The 23,776-nt window shown below is 42.6% G+C and overlaps 2 long non-coding RNA genes across 3 annotated transcripts; one reads left to right on the top strand and one right to left on the bottom strand.

The window, feature by feature from the left end:
- Nucleotides 1-186: 186 nt before the first annotated feature.
- On the top strand, nucleotides 187-6,422 carry LOC131080654 (uncharacterized). Of its 2 annotated transcripts, none has more exons than XR_009114184.1 (3): nucleotides 187-535; nucleotides 2,381-4,471; nucleotides 4,511-6,422. It is a non-coding gene; the product is annotated as an uncharacterized LOC131080654 (long non-coding RNA). The 2 variants fall into 2 exon arrangements; XR_009114185.1 differs by lacking the exon at nucleotides 187-535 and adding an exon at nucleotides 661-838.
- A 15,432-nt stretch (nucleotides 6,423-21,854) lies between these two features.
- Nucleotides 21,855-23,726, bottom strand: LOC131080202 (uncharacterized). Its single transcript, XR_009114146.1, has 2 exons — nucleotides 23,641-23,726; nucleotides 21,855-22,247 (listed from the first exon to the last, which is right to left on the bottom strand). It is a non-coding gene; the product is annotated as an uncharacterized LOC131080202 (long non-coding RNA).
- Between the last annotated feature and the right edge of the window lie 50 nt (nucleotides 23,727-23,776).

The following is a 23,776-nucleotide window of genomic DNA, read 5'->3' as shown; positions in this document are numbered from 1 at the left end:
ACGCCGCCGACATCTTCCCGGAAAGCGCCGCGGCGGCCGCGCCGCGCATGCGCAGTGCCGGGCCCGAGGCCGCGGGGCGGGGGCAGCTCCGGCCCGGTCTCGCCGGGATCGCGCCGGCCGCGCTCCGCCGGCGGGAGCGGCGCCACCGCACAACCGGAGGGCACGGAGCTGGCAGAGAGGTAACCTGGAAGAAGGATGTAGCCAGGCGGGCGTTGGCTCTTCTCCCAGGAAACAAACGACGGCACGAGAGGACATAGTCTCAAGCTGCGCCAGAAGAGATTTAGATTGGGCATTAGGAGGAATTTCTTCACAGCAAGGGTAGTTAGATATTGGAATGGGCTGCCCAGGGACCTGGTGGTGTTTAAGGAAAGACTAGACGTGGCACTCCGTGTCATGGGCCTGTTGACATGGCAGTGTTGGGCCACAGGTTGTATTCGATGATCCCAGCAGCCTTTTCCAGCCTAACTGGTGCCCTGTTTCTGTAACGCAGGCGGAATGCGCCCGGTCCCTCCGTCTCGGGCCGGGGAGCTCCCAGGTGAGGGCAGGCGGCAGGGCCCCCTTCCAGGCGGGTTCCCGGTGGGGAGGGAGGGAAGACGGGCAGGGCAGGGAGCAGGTGTGTTGGGCTGTGCCAGGGGAGGGGCAGGGAAGGCCTGGCCTGTGGGTACGGAGTGAAAAGTGGCGACGCTCGCAGCGCTCCTGCGGCCCCAGGAGTACCCCGGCCACTCCCGTGTGTCTGTCAGTGCTCAGCTTCGCCTCGTTCCCTGGTGCGACTCGTCTCCCAGAGCAGATTCCCACTGCTGAGAGCAGGAGGAGCAATCGATCACAAGCCGGACTCTAGGTACTGTGGGAATCCCGGGGTTCTGAGCAAGGCAGGTTAGGTGAGCTTCCACAAGCAGGGCTGACCCGGCGCTGATGATTTCCGAGGCGTTAATGGCCCCTATGGATGTGTTGCTCAGTGTGTGATCCAGATCAGGAACAACAAAAGCACGAGCAAGTTTGCCATATCCTTCTCAAGGGCAGAGTAGAGTTTCTCGTGAAACACAGATGACAGAAGATGAGTTTATGGAAGTTGTCATGGCAGAGGTGTTAGCTGAGAAGCATTACAGAATGACTTGGTTGGCAGTAATGCTTGTGCCAAAAGTCTACTACTTACCATGAATGCTTCAGACTACTTCTTTTTTCTCACTGCCATAGTTTTTAACAAAGCTCTCTAGGTCTTGGTTGGTTACATTCAAACATTAGTTAGTTGATCACATTCAAAAATTGGGCCATCTGAAAATTAATGATAAGGTCATATGAAGTAAAGCAGAGAGTAAGTTAAATGTCATTTGTATGTTGGCAGTACCGATATCCTTGTTATGAGAGTAGTTCACCTAGTGACTCCTTGTGAATGCTGCATGCAATTTGCTATTACTTTGGTCTTTGGTTGAGGGCCTTCAGAACGTACTCAGTCTGTTTTAGCAAATTGTATCTTCCACCTTTTTCTGATATGACAGCCAATGCTGTGTTGTCAACATTACAAATGTTCTGGTATGGGCTCTGTAACATGGAAATGCTTTTTTGCCCTCTATCCACTGACAAAAGGGGGTCATCCATCACTGCCATCAAAGTAATTTTAGTTCACTCTCCTTCCCTGACCTGAATTCAGAGTCATGAATTCAGTTTCACAGAGCATCGTTTCAGTCATTTAACTAATGGCATTTCAGAATTTATCCCATTTTCTTTTAGCATGTGTTGTTCACTGAGTGTCATTCTGTGAAGTGTTTGAGACGTCTTCAGGAATCTCAGGGCTCAAGTCCTTAGCAGGATACAAACCCTTCAAAAACACCTTCTCTGGGGAACACAAATGACTGCTCATTGCAAAATCACCCAGGATGAATGGTTTCCATCTCTGCATGCTAACGTACATTGCAAAAGCTTTTTCCTGTTCCTAGAGACCTAGAAACTAATATGGGAAAAGCCTTTTTAATCCCAATATAAAACATAGGAGCAAAATCTGTCGATTTTTAAACACATTGGAAAATCCCACTTCTTCTGTAAAACTTGCAGGAAATGCCCATTGCCTATTTCTGTTTCCCTCTAGACAGACAAAATATTTTCCATCCCAATCTTACAGTTTGACACATAGTATTTTTACAAACACCTTAAAAGGACTTTACTTTCTGTATAAGCCAATAGTGAGCACTTCATGAGTGCTGGCAACATCTTAGAAACATCTTGTAAAGGATGGCTGAAAGATTTGATTTCTGAATGCCAGATCCCTTGATGTTGAATACACAACCACAGCATAGGCAAGGAGGTATAATTCATTGTTCTGACAGGCATTTTCAGTTTTTCTTCAAGTAAAAAACAAATAAGTAGGTCATTTGTCTTTCCTCAGATGGCATTCCTGCCTGGAACAGATGCAGCTGCAGTGTGAATGGAGACCTGTCCTCATGTGGCTGAGAGCACGCAATGCTGATGGGCGAGTTCAGTGTCCTCAGCCACCCCTTGTCTCCTGCAGTGAATTCACCTCGTGGGCCCAGGCTCCCGGAATACGGAGCTGCCACTCATGCTGCTCACAGCTGTGCTGCTGTCACTGTGCTGCTGCAGTTGTGAGTGCTGTGAGAACACACGCCTTAACCAGCTAGAGAACTCCTGGTGAGTCACACAGAGTCCTGTTGCACCTCATGCAGTATCACTGCAGGGTGGTTTATGACAGAAAGCAAAGATCTCTGTGGTCTGATGCTGACAGTCTGGTAAATATAATAAAGGTTTCACCAGACAAAATGAGTTATGTGGTGACAAATGTCATCAGCTACTGCATGCTGCAGCACCAAAGTGTTACCTCCCTTTGCTGTCCTGCTCAGTTTGCTCTTCCATGCTCTTATAAGCAGAAATCATTACATTTAGCAAGATGTCCTACCTGCTTTTTTATAAAATGCTTTCTGTGTGGTGACATCACACTTTTTACAAGAGGTGTTTGCATTCCTGAAAATTTGAAAAAGCAAATGAAAATACTAATAAAATGTTTTCTGAAATGTTTAAAATGTAATTTTTCTTTAAGATTCAATGTCCCACTGAATTGTTATGTAACAATGCTTAAATGCAGTCTTTTCTTAGTCTTTCATTAGGTACAATGAATATAATGTAAAGTCACATCAAAAGACAAAATCATACCACCATGAAACAAAACCCTCGTGAGTCCTGTCATTCTTAGGAAATCATGTTTGGCAGAAATTTATTCCTTTTAAGTTCTGTTACAAAGTTAAAAAAAAAAGCCAAGTAAACATACATCTCCTCATGCCTGAAGGTCCACTTCCACATCTCAATGTCTTTTAAGAGTGTTAGGCCAAGTTCCAAGAGGGATTCACTCTCTACTAGAACTCCAATCCCCTCAAGAGCATTAGGCTTAATGCCAGCATTCATTTACTCTTGGAACAGCTTAAATTAACTCCTGTTACATTCTGTCTAAACCCTTTCTTACAGAGTAAGAGTTGAGAGCTGGATTCAGTGGGTTAGTCTGAAGGCCACCCATCATGCTTGTCTGTCTTCCTGGACTTAAAATGCTGCGTAAACTGGATTGGGTAAGGCAGTGATCAGCTGTTTCTAAGTTGAGGGAGGAAGCTGGCAAACCATCTTTTGTATACATGTCCCCATCTCACAAGAAATAGCGTGGGGGTTGGTCTGACTTATTTAACATAAGTACATATGACAGTAAGCTCCAACCAAATGTGAGATTTTAGTAGGCTGTACAGTGTGCTAACAGTATTTTGATACTTTTCTGACAGAGCTGAACAGACAAGCTAATCAAAGGACAACAAATATCACTGTTTGGCTTTATAAGTCAAGAACTGGATTGTAAGATTATATTTGCCCAATGTCAGACAGAAGATTGAAATGGAAGGTCTCACAAAGCCAGACCTTCTTTAGCCCAGTCAAACTTACATGGTCTCTGAAGAATATCACTTCTGTTTTACTTTAGCAAACCTGAGAACACTCTGTTTGCCTATGAGTACAAGGCAAACACTCTGAAGCAGGTAAGGATGTAAGCACAGGGAAGACAAGTTTTCTGAAAAGTGATAACACAAAATGTTCTTAGCACACTTAGAAAAGTACAGGGTGATTGAGAGAACTTGACAGTCATTAAAGTTGGCCAGGTGATACCTTGGTCTCTATCCAGAGGCTCAAAAGTCCTGTTCCCAGGTCTTCATGATGAAGGCTAGAAGTTGAGTTCAGGGATTTCCAAAGCTGCCTTGTAAGACTGTTATTCATAGAATAGTTAGAACCTTTCAAGGTCATCTAGTCCACCTCCCTCCAATGAGCAGAAACATCTTCAGCTATGTCAGGTTCCTCAGAGCCCTGTGCAGCCTTGACCATTTTCATAATTTCTATCTATCCCTCCTCCACAAGAAAAAAAGAAAACAAAACCAAACAACAGATAGAGGAGAGATTACTTTCAAGGAATCTGAATTACCTTCCTCCAATGAAGGTAATGATTAAAAGATTAAAAAAGATTCTTCCAAAGAAGAATCTTTTAAGCTGTTAGTTTACAAAAAGTCCAGTTGTTTTGTATGCTTTGGAGATGATGGAAATGGAACTAATTACTAGACAGTCAACATTCATCCACCAGTAGATCTGAAAATAAATATGAGCATTTTGTGGCTAGATAACACTATTCAGCTCATAAATAAGAGTTCACAGCAATCTTTGCAGTTAGGAACTACACTATAAATATAGCTTATCTCCAAATATTTTCAACTTGCTAAAGTTACTTGAAAGCTTATCATGATAGAGTCCATTTAAAAGCAAAAGAATTAAAATTTATCTAAGATATGTGTTCCCAAATACCTCTCATAGCATTCATTTATACTGACCTTTCTAACACACTGTCTTCCCACACTCTTTGTATGTAGTTAGCTGAAAAACTTTGCTGGTATATGTAACACAAGTTCCCTCAAACTTCAGAATTACTTAAGTGAAGTTGAAAATCAGAGAAAAAGAGTTGAAAGCAAAATTCTTACTTAAAAAAATTAATTTGAGAATGGAAGATAACAGTAATGGAATTGGAAAGATTTTAAAATGCAGTTTCTAAGTTGGCAGTGACCTTTCTGTGACAAATATTTGATTTATTAAAGAAAATGGTACACAGACTGTTTAAACACTAATGTGAATACAAAAGGCAGATCAAAACTGATTCTCTTTTGTGAAGGAATATTAATTTTTTAAATTTGGAAAGTTTATTTGCTATTACTTTCCAAGTAAGGCTATAGGTCTCAGTTCTGTGACAAGTTTCATATATTATACCTAATTTTAAGCATTTTGAAAAATTCTGTGGTCTGAAGACTACTTTGACTGCATAAAATTAACTGTATACATAAATATTTGAAGAGTGGAGACTGTCTTGCTGTTAGATGAGAACTGTAGTTCAACTGCTGTTTTATCTTTTAATGATAAGATCCCATTGCAGTTTTGCAACAATAATAGAGGTCCCTTGAAAACATTTTAAGTAATGGAATTAAATGATGTGTTTTAGTGCATGTATTTTCCTCATGTTTTCACCTGAATAAGTTATCCTTCATTTTTCTTCCCTTGCAAACATTCTTCTGCAGTGCTGCTAGCACCGATTAAAAAGAGAGACCTATGTCTAAGTGGGATCCTGTCATTTTGACCTTTAACCTGTACTTTTGTGTACATACAAATAAATGCACATTTATATATATATTTTGCCTATAATATATTAATCATAGAATTTCCTGAAATCTTATTGCCAGTGCTTCTTATGTAAATATAGAATTGTGTTTCTGGGACCTTGCTATATTTCAGGGGGTGTTTCTTCTCTTTTCTTTCATTCTCTGAAATCAGTGTGAGCATTGCAATCAATTTTAATTATACCAGTATTTCACCCTGAATTTTATAAGAAGAGTTGGCAGTAATAACTATAGTTAAGATTGCCTAAGACTTTCTGCTGTATAGATTCTGTACTTAAAAAGAGAGAGGGATAGAAATTGTGCATAAGAGTACAATAAAACATGTCAAGATTAGCAAAGTTAATTTTATCTGTGTTACCTGAAAAACCAGAAGGATTTATTAGGGACTCTTGACTTTATATTTTTAAATGCAATGTGACTGAGACCGATATAATTTAAAATAACTATTATTATGTAGTTCAAAAAATACTATAAAGATGGCAAGGCATTACTTCACAGTATTACCAAAGAAACAATTATAGAATTATCAGTATTGTAACCTGTAAAATATTTTTAAAATATGTGTTTTCTGGAAATGTTGAAGTAGAAGCAGCATCATATATTTATTTCTCATTTCTTTTCCCAGACCACAGTCTAGAGCAACTATTAATAACATGTTGCACTGCTACTGTGATTTATTAAAGTTACCTTAATTATCACATCCTTAATACTACTGAAGATGGTGAAGTGTATATAATTATTTCTGTGAAAAAGAAAGAAATAATAAAACTCTAAATTACTGTTTTCTGTAATGTATCCCATTATTTCAAACAGTGTTTACTTCTTTTGCTGTGATTACACCTATTTTTGTATAAGCACCTATTTTTATATAAGCAGGGGGAAGGCATGATTATTTTCCATGTATGTGTTTAGTTGTTTAATATTATCTAACCTAATAGAAGGAGTGTGTGGTAGACACACAGCTTCACTATAGAAGATTCTGCAATCCTTTCTTCAAAATTTGGAAGTCCTAATATGAAGTTCATTGTAGTCAGCAGAATCTTTTTCCATAGGTGTCTGCATTTGGCACTTGCAGAGCTGAAAAACAGCTTTACTATTTGTGTGAATATTGTGGGCAGTCTTGATATATTTGCTGGTGAGGGATCCTCAGTCTGTAGCTGCACCAAAGCTGCTGTTGGATCCTCTCAGAAAAGCACAGTAATAATGGCACTAATAAAAATCCCTGACAAAGCTGTGGATAAAGCTGACAGTCCCCATTTGGCAGTAGTCAGGCAGGAGCTGAGTACAGCCACAGAGGATTTCCAAGCCATTACATAACCTTTTTCTAGAGAAGTGAAAGGTCTTGAGGGAACTTGAAGGAGTTGATATTCTGGAATATCTGAATCGCATGTGTCCAAGAAGGCATAAGCTATACCAAGAGCAAAAAGTTGAGATACACAGACTGTCTCATGTTCACAAGGCTTAGGGAATCTCCTGCTCCCATGGCATTTATATTGCTTGTGGGTCTCATGTTCCTGCTGCTTAGGTGTAGATTCTCTGTGGCTGGTCTATCATGGAGAGATTTAGTTGAAGTAGTCCAGAGGATCCACAGCAAATCAGCCATAACCCAATTTATGAGGAACAGAAGAGACTGGTAGGACTAAAGCATGCACAGGAAGGTTTTTGTAAAAGGGCAGAGGTGTGTTAGATGTGGATAAGTTTCATCCCACTAAAAAGAAATGTCTACATACAGGTGTCTATATCTGAATTTATCACCTTATGCTCTTGTTAATGGGGTAAGTAATCATCTTTGGCATGAGTTGTCTCATCCCAAGATAATTGTTGAAGTGGCTCAGTTGAATCTCTAGCAAAGAAATACCCATGTTGTCTCTCTGACTGTAAGGGGAACAGAGATTATTTTTGTGCAGCTGTAAATGTCTATACTTGAAACTGCTTTTCTTTACTGTGTCTAGTTGCTGCAGAGATTTTTGGAAAGGAACTCTTGCAGATCCGGATATCAAACTTGCTGGGCACATAGGCTGTCAGAGTTGGCAACAAATGAGATAGTCAGACAGAGTTTGATTATGGGGTGCCACCCTGATGACAGATGAAAGCAGGGATGTGTTACTTCAAGATGTAACTGAGGGAAGAATGTTGCATGGGAGAAGTTGTGATATCCTCATTCCCTCCCTGTGTACTGACTTGTTACTAGGCTTGTGAACATCTGTATTTGGGAGCACTGGAATTTATGTCTTTTTTGTGTCTTGACTTACGTGAAAAATATATATATCCTCTGTCAGTTCAAACATTACTGCTATCATTTGCTGCAGAGAGAGTTGGAGGGAGCTCACAATGGTAGATTATCCAGTGTTCCAGAGGATGCCTGCCTACCTCCCTGTGGTAGTTGAAGGCATTTAGGAGTGCTCAGCATCCTAAGCTAGATTGCCCCTGAGTTGAGGTGGGTGGGGTTCTGTTAGAAGGGAGGCAGTGACTGGTGACAGCAAGTTATTTATTGTTCTTCACAGCAGCAAGAGAAAGTGCCATGTTCACTCAGAGGACCTTAGGTCAGTCAGGAGCCTCCCACTCCATTAGCCCTGAGAAGCTCCAGGAAGCTGACGCCTGTGAAGCACCAGAAGAGTTTGTGGGAAACCTGCTGGAAAGCAGGAACTATTCGTGGTGTGACCTTACCCCAAATCTACCCATAACAGGGGTGTGTCAGTGCTGGTAACATCTCAGCACCCAGAGAGCCCACTGCTCTTGTCAGACCTGGATGATGGATGAAGTGGAAGACAAGTTTGAGGAATAAGTATTGCATTATTATATTGAATAAATAGTAGGCAGCCGTTTTTGTTGCAGGTTAAGTAGGATCTAAATTACTTAACACCCATGGAATCTCTTTTTTCTTCTTCTCCTTTTAGTATGCTCTCCTCCTCAATCTCTTTTTATATAATCTGTTTTATTATATGTTATACTGGTAAATTCAGCAGCTAGGTTTACTTGCTGATTGCCAGTAACTCAGCTGCCACTGGTAGTTGGGATGGTACCAGAATCCCTGCAGGGAGAGCATCAGGGGACTCTGCTGCTCTGAAAGGTCAGGGTACCTTATCAAGACCTAGGTATTGCAGCATCTGTGTAGGGTCACTAGAGATTGATTATCTTCTTTTTTGTACCATGGAACACATTAGGCTGGAATGATTTGTCTAAAATCTTAAAACAAGATAGTGACAGAGCTCTAAATAATCCCCAGAGGCAGGTGCTATTTGTAACATATTTTCTGCAAATATTACTTTATTTGGACAGGTTTTGGTCCAAATTTGGCAAATTTTAAAAAATAAAATAACATTTTTGCCTTACCAAACTTTTGGCATCCACATTTTATTTTAAATGCAAGGATGTCTGTCAGTCTGATGCTACTACTCATCACTTTCTTGCATCCACCTTACATGTAGTTTTTAAATTTTCCTAGCTATAACTCTACTGATTCTAATTTGTTGTAACTTACATTCTGAAGAAATGGGACAGACTATGGTTCAATAAAAGCAAGTAACAAGAAGATGGAAGAAAAAATGTCTAAAACATGGTGGAAACCACTACCATTGACTTTATGCCTCATCTAGTGCCCCTCATTCTAATTCCTTTGTATATAATGATGTAAGTTTAAAATCCCTTATATTCGCTAAGACTGAGACAATCTGTAAGATTTTAAGATGCTTGAAGAAACTGGCAAAACTATTCCAGACTTCAGTCCAGAACGTATCTTTTGTACTTCGACTTACACTTGATAGCCTAAAACTTAATCTGCCTTATTCATCATCTTCATCCCCTACCCTTAGAAACAGCTTAGCCAGAACAAATAGTGAATGTTCTACAGAAATGGGTTTAGACATTAAAGTCATCTGTCCTGGCTTTTCATGTGCATCCTGGAGTTACAGTACTGATACTATACAAAACACAACTCTGTTGTCATAGATGTAATAAATAATACCGTGTGTTAGACTTATGGGTACAAAGTGAGAGTTTATACTGTCCTCTAGCAAATCAGAGAATGCTAAAATGTTTACTCACAAAAGATGTTTTGTCTCGTTTCTCCATACCTGATCTTACATCAGCAGTTATGAAAGTAAAAATTACTGCTGTGGTTTTCCACAAAAAGAGAAATTCTGCAAGAGCAAATTTAATGGAATTTCAACCACTTTGTAGTCCTTAGAATCTGCTACATTTTCCTCACCACTCAAATTATTTTAAATTATAAGTAGTTTTGCAAAGCTATTAGCATTATTTTCTCAGCTCACCCAAAGTTTTTGCAAGACTTATTATCTATGATGAATCACATCTTTTATTCATATAGTTATAAATGCGTTAAAGCTGACAGGTATAATTTGCTGCTTTTTCTCCTTTAGATTCAGCATGGTTTCTGAAAATAAGCTAATTTAATAACTAGGGAATCTAAGTTATAATCAAATTTATTATATTTACCAGACTTGAATTTCAGATAGGATAACATTAAAAATGTGCTTGTATAGGAAAGAACAGAATTGCCGGTGGGCATTGAATTAGCAGCCTGAAAAAGATTTTAAAATGTTGTGATCAGAGGTGTTATGATGATGAGAGGATGTGTTTATCTGTAGCTTTTATATGTTGCAAACTGGAATGAAGGTTAGAACCCCAGGCTGTTTTCTTTTTAGATTTGGCAGTGACTTAGAGTGTGCCTTTATAACATAGCCCTGCAACTCTGCCTACAAATCTCTAAATTTCTATTAGAAAGGACATGCTGTTCATGTGTTTGTATGAGCATTTGCCACTGTACATGGCATACCAGATGTAATCCCGTGAATTCTGCATCCACCACATTTCTGCTGAATTCTGGATGAGATTTGTGCATGGAAGGCTTCTGGATCAAGGTTTCATGTCAGGAAGTGCTGAGTGAAAGGCCTGTTCAGAACCAATCCAACAGAAACACAAAAAATTAGGTCTTTTCTTGTAGCTCGTGTTAGTCTCCTCTGAGTCTTGGTCCCCCAGTCCTCTTAACCAAGTCTGTGGCACAGATTGTGTTTTATTTATTGATATATATTGTGTTTTATTTATTGTTGACAGCCTCTTATTTTGGGGCTCTATTCGTTGCATTCGTATTGTGGAGATTTCTAATTCCCTAAGGTGCTGCCTTTTGTCTTTGTGTACACAATTTTAACTGAAGCAGAGTTTTAGTTTTTTCCAAGGACTCCTACAGACTTCTAGATATTTAAGATCTGAAATTATGTTTCTTTATGGTTTGTCATCTGTTAAAGACTGCTGGCTGTACTAAAACTGGCAAAAGAGTTAAACAAGGACAAAAAAGAAGTGTTCCAGAGAACCAATATATTGTACCTCTCCTGGAGGTACATTGCCACTTAGAAATTACTGGGAATAATGGTCATACAAATACAAAGAAAGACAATTTTAAAAATGACTGAAATTTTGCTTAATATTGAAAAGCTTAATTAAGGAAGAGCTTGAGGTTTCAGCATTTCTAGTGACCACTTTGTGCAAAGGGGATTTTCTCTGTGTGGATGTGGTACACCATTGGCAGAGTACAGTGAGTCAGCTGTTCATCTGGCTCTGCTGTAGTTCTCCACAGCTGAGAATGCTCATGTCACAAGTGGGAGGAGGAGAATATTAATCCCTGGCTAATTCAGAAGATGTCTGTGCTATGATGCAGAGCCTGTGGTGCTGAAGGTAGTTTTGACCAAGAGGTTATGGCACAGGGGCCATAGGTGGTATGAAGATACAAGGTCTTGCTCTAGAATTCCATATTCTTTTGGTCTCTGTTTTACAGACATAGTTCTTTGAGGAGTCTCATAGTTTGAAGATGACAAATTTAGTAAAAAAAGTTGAAGAGGATCTTATTGCTACAGGAGAAGAACTAAATGAACTTTTAGTAGAAAGGTAGGAACATGATGAAATGTCATAATACCCACTGCAAAGTCTCTGGGTATTATTCTTAAGAGCAAAATGCTAGAATTTTGTGCTAAATGCTGAGTGATTCAGAGCTTGAGGACACAGTACATGAGTAAGTATTTCTTGCCTTAGTCATCAAACAGCCACATTAAAGCATGACTAAGAAGAAAGGCAGGGCAGCAGTGAAATGTGGGGATGATGAGATAGCTCCATACTGAGAGCAGAACTGGAGATGAGATCAAAGATGATTGAATTGAGTTGATTGCACCTTGCTCAAAAAGTAAAGAAGTAGGGAAGAGTAAGAACCTTCAATAATTAGAAGCAAGCAGAGGGAGAAAACAAACCCCAGAAGACAAGATGTAAAAAGAGCTCACATGACACAGTAATCTCATAGCTTATGCTGTCAGCCAAAAGAGATTGGATGAGTTTCTGCAGACTCAACAGTACTTGCCATGCAGAGGCAGTCAGTACTATTGAAATGCTGAAACTGATGGGAACCAGCTAGGCTGTCGTGACTGGGAACAGACGTCCTCCAAAGAGCATGAGACAGCATTCTGCAGCATGAGAAATCCTTGCCTGTCAGTCTAAACTGCTGGTTTGTTTGGAGGACTGGGACCTCTATCTTTCATGAGATAGGAATTTTGCCTTTTTCTTCATTAGTGTCTGTAGGTACCCAGTCTGGTTTTCAGTGAAGATGGAACAATCCTTTTTTTTGTAAATGCAGCCTAATGGATATTAATTTTCATCAGTTATATGAATTCTAAATATCAGCATTAGGAGGAGCAAGGGTGCCTGTGTTTGTGAATATATTCAAGAAAGAGTACAATGTTGGGAGCTTTTCCTCTCCAGCTCAGTGTGAATTAATGTTTTGTAATGTTCTAGGCATAACTCACCTCGAGTTGAGCTGTTTATATTCCCCTGTGGAGAAACTGCTTAAGTTCATGCAGTTCTATACCATCAAGCAGTTGAAACTTGAGCCACTTGTGTGAATCTTGCCTCAGGAGGTTTGAGGTTGCTGCTGAATATTTTTGGCCTGTGGACAGAGGTAGGATTTGCATTAGCAGTGTCTCAAAGGTGGCTGAAGTCTTGAGGGTCAAAGTAGCCACAGTTAGCCCTAAGTCCCTGAACACACAATAGCTGTGAGTTGTATGCCTGTGCTGCCCACCTAAGAAGTGTAGGGGAAGAGTCAGGCTGCTCTGTGTTTAATGGGAAAAGGAATAAAGACTGTGATCTCCTTTCTTAAATGCTGTTTAAAGATGTAAAAGTTATCTAATTTTATCTTCTACTCAGGAATTGCTTATCTAAGGACTACTCTTGAAAGGAATTGCTGGGAAGGCCAGTTACAGGCAGAATTTAGTATTGAGCTTTGTCTCATGGTGTATATCTCATGCTGTCATATTGCCTGCACCAGCTTTTCTTACTTTGCTTAAGAATCATGTGAATGAAAAGGTACCATGAATTAAAAAGTACTATGCTTATTGGCCTTCTTGGCAGATTATGTCTGTTCTCCATAATGTGGTAGGATTTCCCAATGTGGTAGTATTTCCCAAATACTCTAGAGCAAAGATCATAGCTGTATATCCATGAAACAGGAAATCTTTAGTGATGTCTATGTATCCTATGAAATAGGAAACTTGTAGTGGTTAGTCTGAGTTGACATAATTTTCAGAAGGGCTGAGGAGGTATGAAGTGGTATAGAGTAAATTTTCATATGAAAAGGTGCCACATATTAATGGAAGCGTGATCTCACTGCAAAAAGATAAGGCCAGGAATTTTGAACAGTGGGAGCTTATCCTCAGGCACTGAAATCCTTATCCTTACTTAGGATATAAGTAATTAAATAGTTAAAGACATTGAGGAGTCGCAACAACCTCATGCAACTCTATAGACTTGGGGCAGAGTGCCTGGAAAACTGCCCGGTGGAAAAGGACCTGGGGTGATGGCCAACAGCAGCTGAACATGATCCAGAGTGTGCCCAGGTGGCCCAGAAGGCCGATGGCATCCTGGCCTGGCTCAGCCAGGTGTGGCCAGCAGGAGCAGGGCAGGGACCGTCCCCCTGTACCCAGCACTGCTGAGGCCACAGCTCCAATCCTGTGCTCAGTTCTGGGCCCCTCAGTGCCAGAGAGACATTGAGGGGCTGGAGCGTGTCCAGGGAAGGGCAGCGGAGCTGGGGAAAGGTCTGGAGCACAAGTGCTGTGAGGGGCAGCTGGGGTTTTTTCACCTGGAGAAAAGGAGGCTCAGAGGCAACCTTATCCCTCTCCACAACTGCCTGAAAGGAGGCTGTAGCCGTGTGGGGGTCGGTCTCTCCTCCCAGGTAACAAGTGATAGGGTGGAAGAGAATGGCCTCAAGTTGTTCCAGAGTAGGTTTAGACTGGATATTAGAAAAAATTTCTTCTTGGAAAGAGTTATCAATCATTGGAACAGGCTGCCCCAGGAAGTTGTGGAGTCACCATCCCTGGAGGTATTTAAAAGTTGTTGTATATTTGGCTCTTAGGGACATGGGTTAGTGGCAGCAGACAGTGCTGGGTTAATGGTTGGATTCAATGATGTTAGGGTTCTTTTCCAATCTAAACAATTCTATGATTCAATGAAGAGATCTTAATGAACCTAATTTTCTCCAAGTATTTCCTGCAGTTCACTTACTGAGCACTCATGTAAGGCGTCTTCAGTAATTAGCCAAAAAGAGGCACCAATGAACAGTTCTGAGAATCTTAGCCTTTTAGTCTTAATTTGGGCTCTAATTTTTGAATTTTTGCTCTTATAAATGCATAATTTAAAGTTATTTCAGTAATGGAAGTTTTTTGATTCTCTGTTCTAAGAGAGACTCCACTTGTAAAACATCCTTATTAAAAGGCTAACTTTTTCAAAGCATGTTGCCAGTATAGTTCTTGTTTTTTGAGTGTGACATTAGCATGTGTTATGAATGAGTGTTTGTGATCACTTAAAAAATTGCTTAAAATTGCTTAAAAGGCTTACAGATTTGCTTTTACCTTTCAGAAATGTTAAGAAATGAGCTTCATTCTCACTGTTCATGGACAACTCTAATGCCTCAACTTTTGAATAGCATTGAAGCAAAGTTTCAAAGTGAATTTGAAGTGTTTCATAGACTCTGCACTATATAGACTTTGCTTAAACCCAAGGAAAATGGAAAATATAATAATAATAATAAACCCCCAATATTTTCTCTTGTCTGAATACTGTGCAAAGATGCTTTAAATGACTAGACAAAAATTATGAAAGCAGCATATGACCCAAATTATAAATAAAATATGAGGACTACTGGACCAAAATCTGCATGCAGGAAAAATAGAGTGACAATCAAATCTACAGAGAGGACTATTCAAGTACATTTACTGAGCCCTCAGTCCTCACACTTTTACAGTTGAGAGTCACGTATTTTGAGCACCTGGACTGCTAACAGTCTTTCCAGAAATTCACTGCGTGACTCTGCAAATGTTTAAGCAGTTCTTGGATCTTTGACTCATCTCCCTGTTCTTGGTGTACCTGGATTTTGCTTTCGTCTGTCCATCTATGATGACTTCCACAGCTTCCTAATTATGTAAGCTGTGACTGAGAATGGCCCACAAATTCTGAGTGTTTGCAGTGATGAACTAGAAAAGGATTTTTTACCTGAGGGAATAAAATACTCAAATTTGCTTGTTTTGCATTTGTATAAATTGTTAACACTCCAGCAATAGAGTGGTGCCGTGGTAGCTTACCTAAGGGGGGAGTTTGCTCCTTTTTTTTTTGAAGAGAGGGGTTTGCTGTGTCATCACCATCACTCTACTGGAAGACACAACCCGAGAACATCTAGTCTAGAGAAGGGAGCAAGCTTATAAGCTTATATCAGAGCTCTCCTTAGCAGCCCTCAGCAGGGTAGCAGAACCAGGTTCCCACATGCAGAGCTGGAACACTCAGATGATGGCAAGAACACAAGGTATGAATTTTCAAAAAAAGTTCAAGCAAATTCCTTCTGCTTGTTCATATCAAGATTTATACAAATAGCATAACATGAGACTTGGCAAGATAATTTTCCTTCAGTTTTGCCATGTGTTTCTTCACAAGCCTGTGCCCCATTAAAAAAAGCAGGATACTTAATACTAGATGTCTGCCTGATGTCTCACATTTGCATGCTTAGTTCTGTTGGCTGCAGTGCTACTGCAGTAACAGCAAGGTAGTCACAGCCAATTTGTTCATATCTGCAGAAGTGAGTTCTCAATGCTTAGTTGTGCCATAAAGTCAGTCCCTGAGAATCTCTGACAGTAATTGCCATTCTCCTCCTCAAACCTAGAGCAATATTTAAAGCAGAGGAACCTCCTGAACAGTTTATTTCCCCATTCCCTGTCAGTGATTTCACTGCAATGCCTAGAAAAAGCAAAGTAGTTCAGGCGGCACCTATTTCTGGCATGAAATCCTAGTTGTGGATTCCCAGTGCTGATGTGTTTTTCAGATCCTCTGATGAATTTCTAAGCTCTCTTGGAATAAAGGCTTCTGGGAGGGGACTAAAATTCCTATGGTGGATTTCAGGTTTGCAAACTTTGATGAAATCTAAACAACAGGGTGGGAAACCTGTTTTTTGTCAAGAGCAGCCATGAAAGCAGAGAAGCAAGTTCTTGTTAGCAGAGAGCTTTTCATCTCCTTGGAAATTTTTTCTGAGAAAAGTAGGGTAGGATGTGGAAATCAGTATGAATTTTGAGGAGTGGGGGCAAAGGAATGAAGACTCTTTTCTGTTCTGCTCCTCTGCAGGGAGGAGATATTCCAGCTATGGATAAAGATACAGCCTGGTACTCAGAAGTCTTTTGGTGACCCTCATAAAAGCAGTGCCTTGACATCCGGAGAGAGGCAGGGAGAGTCACATTGAGGGCTGTGTAGTAGCTCAAGAACCTCTGTTGGTTTCTTTATCCTTCTCTGGTAAGCCTGAATTCATTTATTTTAAACCTAGAAGGTGCAGCTATTACCATTAACTCCCTGTGTAACAGCAAACATGGCTTGTAGCTGTTCATGGCAAAGATGTGGAGTAGAAAAACTCATCTGAAATACCTTAGATACACATCACAGACATTTCCAATTCTTCACCAGTAAATAGGACACTATATAAAATATTTTTGGTAGCTCACAACAGCATATGAAAAGATTATGCCAATGGCACTTTGTACAGTGTAGTCCCTTCTTTTCCCCCTTCACCTTTTTCCCAGTTTTTTTATAAACTTAGGCTGGGCAAACAGAAATGGCTTAAACAGAAGATGGCAGTCCTCTGTGGGGAATGGCTTAGGAATCTTGCAGCTCGGCTCCCCACAGCTACTGACTTCTCCAGAGCTTCTCCCCCTTTCCTCCCTGTACGAGAGGGAAGGGTCTCCAGTCTTGCTGTCAAAGCAGTAAGTTCAGGAGAAACAAGTCAGATTCTAGTCAGAGATACCTTTGTCTTTCTTGGTCAACCAAAAGCATTAGTATAATATCCAGGGTAGTTATTTAAAGCAAATTGTTATATTCTGCTCCTTCACATTACTGAATCAGAGTGCAGTTACATACTGTTGAGTTATTGGTGAAATAGCAACAGAATGATTAAGAAAATCACCAGGCAAAACCATGCAAAATATGTTAGTTATCAACAAAGTAATTGGAGAGCATTTAAGCAAATGAAACGGACACAGGCATGCAAAGGATTATAATAACTGTAGCAGAGAGTGGAGGTTTCCGAGTGATGCATTCCAAGTGACCCAACTAAATTTACTACCAGCAAACAGAGGACTTTCTCATCACTGCCTTACATCAAGGAGTCATGAGAGGGGATGGTGACCCCAGAGGTATCAGTGATTCCCCAAAAAAGGGAAATTATAAGCAAGAGTAGGAAAGCTTTAGAGAGGAAGAAAACAAATTCTGTTAGATGGCTAACAAGGTATATTTCATGAAAAGGATAACTTTTAAGCCTATTGTGGTTCAGTGGTTACAACAGTCAGAGTAAAAATGCAATATATAATACCGAAAATAATTTTTAAGTTGAGGAGGGAGAAAAAGTATAAAATTTATCTGCAAAATGGGAAAAGTGATAAAGTCAAGCTGAAGTCTACAGGAAGAAAGTCAGTCACTGCCAGTTTTTTAAAAGATGTGAGTTTTCTACAACATTTGTAAAGCAAGCATTCCTACTGATAATGTGTGAACTTCTGTTAGATGGAGATAGTATGCTTAAAATAATGTAGGAAAGGACTAAGTTTTTATTGATTTGGAACCAGGAAGGAAGAAGATGATGGAGATGGCGATACTGAAATATTTTCTAAACCATTAGCAGAAAAGGAGAGTTCTTAGTAAACACAGCCTATGCAACTTAAAGAACTGAAATTATGGTGTGTCAGAACACCCCACATGAGCGCAGACGTCCTCCCTTTCCCAAACACGACCTCCAGCATCACTTCCACCCCACTCAGGTGTGGGCTGATGCAGAGCTGCCTCCAGGTCTCTGCGTGCCCAGCACTCCCTTGTCCGCAGTGACTGCTCCCTTCTTCAGCAGCAGCGGGCACACGGTGCTTGCCCAGCAGCTGGGGTGCACGGCCCCGTGCTCCTCTTTGGCTCCTCATCCGTAGCTGTGGTCGCAGCTACGGGGTCATGGTCAGCCACCAAACCGGCTGAAGGAATCGCAAAGACGAATGGTGTCCCTGACTGCCCCATTATGATCTTGCTCGTCAGCTCTTCGTGCTGCTGGCCTGGGCCGTGGCGCCGAGTCGCTCTCCCCGCAGTCGGCTGAGCGGTGCTGGCATCCTGGACAGGCGCTGTGCTTGGAGCGCTGCTCCCGCCGCGCTGCCCAGCCCCGCTGCCCGGCTCCCGCAGCACAGCCCGGCCCCAGGGCACGGCCCTGACCCCGGCCCCGGCCCTGGCGGGGCTGTCCCGGGCGGGAGCCGGGCTCCGGCAGAGCGGGCCGCGGGCTGCGGCCTGGCACGGCAGCGCCGGCCGGGGGCACGGCGGGGCCGCCCCGCTGGCTTTGCCCGCTAGAGGGCAAGAGAGCCCCGCAGAAACGCCGCTGCCCCTGCCCGCAGCCCCCGGCCCGCCGCGCCCGGGCCCCCTGCCCCGGCGGGGTCAGCGGCGCGGCCCGTGCGGAGCAGCCCCGGGCGGCCGCTGCAGGCCTGGGCTCGGGGCCGGTCGGCACGAAATGTCCTGGGTGCCGGGGAAGGAGAGGTAATCCCTTCCGTCGGGAAAGCTCTCAAGGCCTTTGGCCGTTCCAGAAAGCGGGCACAGAGCCATCCTGGAGCTGGCACGGACCTAATCCGTGGGGGGACGGCACACCGGGCTGCTGCCGCGCCTGCCGCAGCCACACGGAGCGGTAAGTGGGGCACGCACCAGCTGCTGCCGAGCTGGGCAGGTGCCGAGAGGCGCCTTCTCCCTGCCCGGCAAGGGGGCGAGGACCTGGCTGCTGTCTGCAGCTCCAGTCTAGCACTGGTAAGTAGCATCCAGCTGATGGTCAAGCTATGTGCCTTGGTTGGTGTACAAAGGCCGCCTCATCTGTCAGGCAGTGAACTATCTACAGGAGAAGAATATCAGCCAAAGGAAGAGCCTCCGGGATGCCCTGCAGCCTGCTAGCAAACCCTACCGAGGCCCTGCTACCACTGAGCACCGACAGTGTGGGAGCATGAAGAAGGCAGAAACCTCTGATGAGGCACTTGTTTGGGCAGGGAAGGTGCACCAAGCAATGCACTGGCCATGGCAAAGAAGTTCTCATAATGAGCAGTTCTGCCAGCCTTGCCACACAAATTGCTTGCCATGTGGAGGCTTCTGCGGTCACCTGCACACATGGCAACCCTGATTTCCTCCCTTCTTCTCCTTTCAATCAGTGGCACTTTGGCTCTTGAGTTGGAGGGACATGCAACACAGTAAACAATCAATTCATTACTAAAATAAGCAGATACGAGCTATGTACAAATAAACACACCACAGAAATTGCAAACATATTTGGCAACTTTCATACTTACATCACCCTGTCTACCTTCAAGTATCACCAACAGGGACGTGCATTCAAAAAGACTGTGTTGACACCTGTGTCAATGCACTTGACTTTATCCTAATAACTCCTTCCCTAAGATGATCACAAAGATCATATTCTGCCAGTATTTATGTGATTCACTGATTCCTGTACACTGCAAAATGCCATAACACCATGAAAAGTCCATGTCAGATATCCCACTGTTGTTGTGTATCACATGGTGACACCGACACTGGTGTTTTCTTGGAATTTTCCATCTAAACTGTGTGTTTTACACTAGTCTAGTGTGAAATTTTGATGAACTGGCCTTTTCCTGCTTAATTCTGGAATTTTTATGGGAATCTTTTTGGTGGTAAATACTGCTATTTTTTCTACAGACTCCAAAGTGGGAAAGCAAATACATTCCTCCAGTTTAAATTTTCTGGATTTGTAGACATTTCTTTTATTAATCCAGTTAACCTGAATCATATAGTTTTTGTTTTGTTTTGTTTTGTTTTCACAAATGTTTTCTTTATTTCCAGCCAACCTAATGTTTGATAATCATTACTTTCAGTCATTTTTCATTGCTGAGATCACATGAGTTTTCTTTGGAGTGTTAATTTCTGTGGCTGTATTAATAGTTTAGTGCCCTCACCAGCCATTCTGGGGAAATGCTCAATCACATGTATGAGGCAGCAGGTGGGATCCATGCAGTCCTAGCTAGACCTCTGTCATGTAGAAGTCTACATCTAATATAGGCTCCCTCCATACACGAGGAAGAATTAAGCATCTTTAACGCATGAGTCATGTCATCCTAAAGTAGATGCCTAGAATAGGTCAGATGATTTGTGCCCTAAAATTGCTCCTATTTCTCTGTGTTAAAGAACAAGTCATTTATAGCTTGATGTTTCAATTCTAGCAGCCTCAAGTGAGATGAGATTAATTAATAGTCTTATATCCAGGTTGGTCATGCTTTAAAATACCCTAAAAATTCTTATTTGTCAAGAAAGCTGAAAATAGCATTACTTTTTATATTATTCTCAATTTATACATATAAAAAAGCTTTTAAAAGTTTTCTGCCTCAAAACATTTTAGTAAAAATGGCAAATGCCATGTGTTTCATGGGAAAGTCATAACACCTCTCTTTTTAATAACTGAGTCTTTCAGTTCTCTGTATGCAAGGATGGAAAATAAATGAGTTAGATACATTAAAGGTCCAGAATAAGAACCTGCTCTTGGTGAAATTATACAATACAGGAGGAGTTAAAAAAAAACCAACAAACAACAAGACAAAACTCTTTTGGCAGGCTGAATTATTTTTATATGACACTCAAAAAATGATATGTGAAATGATCTTTTTAAACTAAACTAGGTGGCAGAGTACAGGTGAAATAGTTTTCTTTTAAAAGTGCCATAACATCTAAAACCTGACAGAGGTGTCACATTAGTGTGGTACATGTGAGAAGAACGTGTGCCAGGAACTCCTCAAGAAATGCAGGATCCTTCTGACCAGTTCTGCTCTCAGGAGTTAAAATCCTGCATAAAGCTGATGAGTAAGCTCTTGATGACTCACTGTGGCAGATGCAGTCTTTAATTCCAGGAGGGTATAAGGGAAGTGGGTGTGAATCTCGAGTAGAGGGGAGCTAGGGATGTTCCTGCCTCAGTGTCTTGGGGATAAAAGTATAGGTTTTTAATACAGCCCCAGCTATCAGCAATGCCAAACTTCTGTAAGGGGTAAGTTTGACATTACACATCACACATAGATTTTATGTGAAGCAAGGTTGGAATACCACCTACTCACAGATGGGTATAATTTTGGGGATGTCCTGCATAATTCATGTGTGGCTTTGATACTTAGGAGTAATTCAGACATCAAAGCCTCAACTTAGATAACACTTCTATAACACTAAACTTCCTATAGCAAATAACCTGTAGGCTTTCATTTAAGTCCCTTAACAATAAAAAAAAAGGCAACTATTCCAATACTTTCTTCTTTTCCTTAAGATATTTTTCATAAGGTAAGCTGGTGTGAAGTACAACATAGAAAATACTGAAGTAAAGAAAAAAATCCATATTATACTCTTCACTGGGACTAGAAATGTAAATTTAAAGCACTGGAAAGGAGATGGGAACCTCTTTCCTGAGAGCACACCAGATACCAGGCCCTTATGGTCACTCGGCAATATTCCCCTCTGCTTTGCCAGTGGCACAAACCTTCACTTTTCTGCAGTGCAATCTTTTAACAAGCAATTTTATGTTCTCTTCCAGGTTAGCCATTATGCATGGAAAAATCTCCCCATTAATAACCGTAAAGCTCCTTTATTGTTCTCCTTCAAATCTCCTTAAAACTTCCTTCTGACACCAAACACTTGTCACCGGCTGGGCCTGTTGCTTTTTATTCTCAAGGCTGTTTTTCCCTTATCCTTCCCCCATGGGTTTGTACTATACACCTGTTGTCTTTCATCATGGGTTAAGATCATAAGCTCTTTGGGCATAGACCATCTCTCTTATTACATGTGTCTACAGTATCCGACACAATGGAGCTGTGAGCCCTGAATGGGGCCTCCGGGTGCTGCCATGATCCACTTGATAAAGAATGATGATTTTTGACATGGTGAGTTCTGCAGTTTTCCCCAAGTCATTCTGCAGTTGTTCACGCTGATATAACCAGTGTGTGAGAGCAGTGTCCTTAAATCCTAAAAAAAAAAGGAAAAAAAAAATAAAATGGATGAATGCTTTGGAACAATTTGCTAGAGAGCAAGGACTTTTCTGCTTTGGCGTTGGGTTTTTTTTTCTGTTCCTGCATATTGAAATGCATGGGCTGACATGCAGCAACTCTTTCTTTTTGTAGGTTTGTACAGAACTAGAGTGATGTGACCCTGCTCTGAAGCTTCTGCATCCTGTCCTTCAAATTGCAATAAAGACTGTTAGAGTCAAATAAAAGGGGGGGTGGCTCCTGCACCACTGGCATGAGTCAGTTCCCTAAAGGTCCGCGTGGATTCAGGACACAGCTTTTCCCTGCTGCAGTTTCCCCGCTAGACATGGAAACTAGTCTCTCTCCCTCCTCTTGTGTTTAGTCACATTGGCAAGCAGAGGGATGCAGGAAAGCTGCACCAGTCAGAGCTGGACTGCTGCCTTTTGTGGTGGGGAAGGCAAAGAGAGCCACCCCCTCTACCGCATGCCCATCGAGCAGGAGGACATGCAGAGTCGATTATTTTTAATTAACCCCCTTGCAAAATTCTCCTTCTCTAGAGTTCTCTTTCAAGGCTCCACCAATGACCTTCCTGGACCCCTCTACCTCAGCGGTGCACATCATCATTCACACCATGCAATCTCTTCCCCCAGCCCCCAAGATATTATATTTCTGCTTCTTTTCTCCCTGCCTCTCTCTCTCCCCCCACCATTCCCAAATGAGCCTGTCTTTAGGTTTTGTGCTCAATTCAAAGGTTTGCCAGAGTGTCCTCTCCCCCATGCAAGGCTCCGCATCGTGCCCAGTCCTTGAGCTCTGCTCAAGAACGCTTTTGCAAATGCAGGAGACCTTCTGGCCCTTTGCTGATTCACACAGCTCTTTTCGAAGGGCAAAACCACAATAACACCAATTCTGGGCATCGTAAGAAGAAACAGAAACCCTCTCTCCACTAGCCGAGTCTCTCCCGACAGTTTTAGATAACTTCATTTTGGGCAGCGGGGGAGGGGCTGGGGGGCAAAGAGAACACATATTTCGCACTGCACCCCTATCTCCCCCCATACCACCTCCTACTCGCTTCTCCCTTCTCTCCAGCGCGCTCTTACACACTGGGGCCGAGCTAGGAGCCACGGGTGGCCCGCGGGGCGTCCCGGGCGGCGGCGGGGCCCCGGCGCTCCCCGCACCGCCAGCGGCATCCCCGAAGCTGCCCCCGGCCGCGCAGGGGCAGAGCGGGAGGGCTGCGGACTGCCGGGGCGGGGGGCCAGAGCGGAGAAGGCAAAAACTGCGGCGTGGGCAATACCGACCCGCACCACCCGCCCCAGCTCCCCGAGTTCCCGCGCCCCGCCGGTTCGCCCGCCGGAGCTGAGTTTGAAGCCCGCTTGGGACAGCGGCAGCCCGGTTACCTGCGGCAGAGCGGGCCGGGGCCGGGCTGCGGAGCGGTGCGGGGCGGGCTCGCCTCCGCCTCCCCTGCGGCGGGGCCGGGCCCCGGGCCGAGCTGGGGCTGGGCGGGCAGGGCGCTGCCCGCCCCGCTCCCCCCGC

Source organism: Melospiza georgiana, chromosome 2, assembly GCF_028018845.1.
Source record: "Melospiza georgiana isolate bMelGeo1 chromosome 2, bMelGeo1.pri, whole genome shotgun sequence".
Lineage (NCBI taxonomy): Eukaryota > Metazoa > Chordata > Aves > Passeriformes > Passerellidae > Melospiza > Melospiza georgiana.
Note: the sequence above shows the minus strand (reverse complement) of the source record. Positions and strands in the feature narration are given on the sequence as shown.